Consider the following 1,336-nt stretch of genomic DNA (forward strand, 5'->3'; position numbering starts at 1 on the left):
AATGCTTTTCTTTTAAAGCCAAAATAGAAAGAGGATATTCCATAAGTGCAACTAAAAAAAAAAAAAATATTTAAGATACTACTGACACAGTTGCAATTAACTCCTGAATCAGGAAGAGAATTGTTGTACAAACGTATTTGTGTCCAGAATTCATGAAAACAGAACCAAAGTTTTCAAGTGTTAGTTTGGGTAGCTAATAATTTTTGTCTCCTTAAAACAGATTTAACCTCAAAACATTGAGCATTCAGCTACGTCTGAGGCTTATAGCCAACTAAAGGTATTGTTTGAGATATCTACTAGTCTGGCAGCTTAACAAATTTTCTTTATTACAAATCTAAAAACCCATGAGTCTGGATACATTCACCTAGAAATTGATATATTGTTAGAGGACTCACTCTTTCACTAAGACACCACAAGCTCTTCAACAGGAACAACGAAGAGTTTTCTCAATCTCTTTCATGCTATATCATACTTACAACACTAACACTTTTTTTTTTTTTTTAAAACAGGATGAAGATACGTACATAAGTAGATAACTACTAGTATTAGGTCTTGTGCTCAAATTCAGCATTCCGGACAAAACTTTGCATTTTTGAAATATTAACTCTCTGAAGAAGCAGCTCATTTGCGAGAGACTTATTGCCAACACAACTGATCCCACTGGTCTTAAAACCAATTTGTCTACAAGATCCCAGGAGATTTTGCCGTCTGTTTCAAATGAGACTAAAGATTTGTTTCTTGCATGGGGTAAGGTTTATTGGAATATTTGGCTTTGTCAGCATAGTGAATGAAGCTAAAGGAATACTTCTGCCGAAACAGAAAAAGCATTTTTTTTAAGCTGGAAATGTGAAAGTTCTTTTTTTAAAATATCTGCACTTTAAAAGCACTAGCTTCATAGAATTTGAAATTAGAGATTTTCCACAAGTAAAATTCTCTGTCAGGTTCTTAGAATTAAAATGGTTTACCAATTTTTACTTAAGGTAGCCTGTCCAAGATGCATCCAGTGGGTATCTGAGGCTTGATATGAAGCAAACCTTTCAATAAGAGTATATAAAAGAAATTGTTTTGTAATTATTAGTAGTCTGCAGGACTTGTTTCTACTAGCTACCAACAAAGGCTGAAAGGGATGTTTAGAAACTTAAAAACAAGAATATAGCAGAACTTTAGTTAAAAAAAAAAAAAAGGTATATATAATTTATAATGTAACTATTGCTTTTCTTTTCTGAGGTTCAGAATGCCTCTATCTTCCCCCAAGGCCAGCAAAGAGCCTCCCCCCTTTCCATCTACATGCTAGTTTTAGACAGATCACAACGAAACCAGTATTTTGATACACTGA

The sequence above is a fragment of the Platalea leucorodia genome, assembly GCF_965183815.1.
Source record: "Platalea leucorodia genome assembly, chromosome: 4".
NCBI classification, from domain to species: Eukaryota; Metazoa; Chordata; class Aves; order Pelecaniformes; family Threskiornithidae; genus Platalea; species Platalea leucorodia.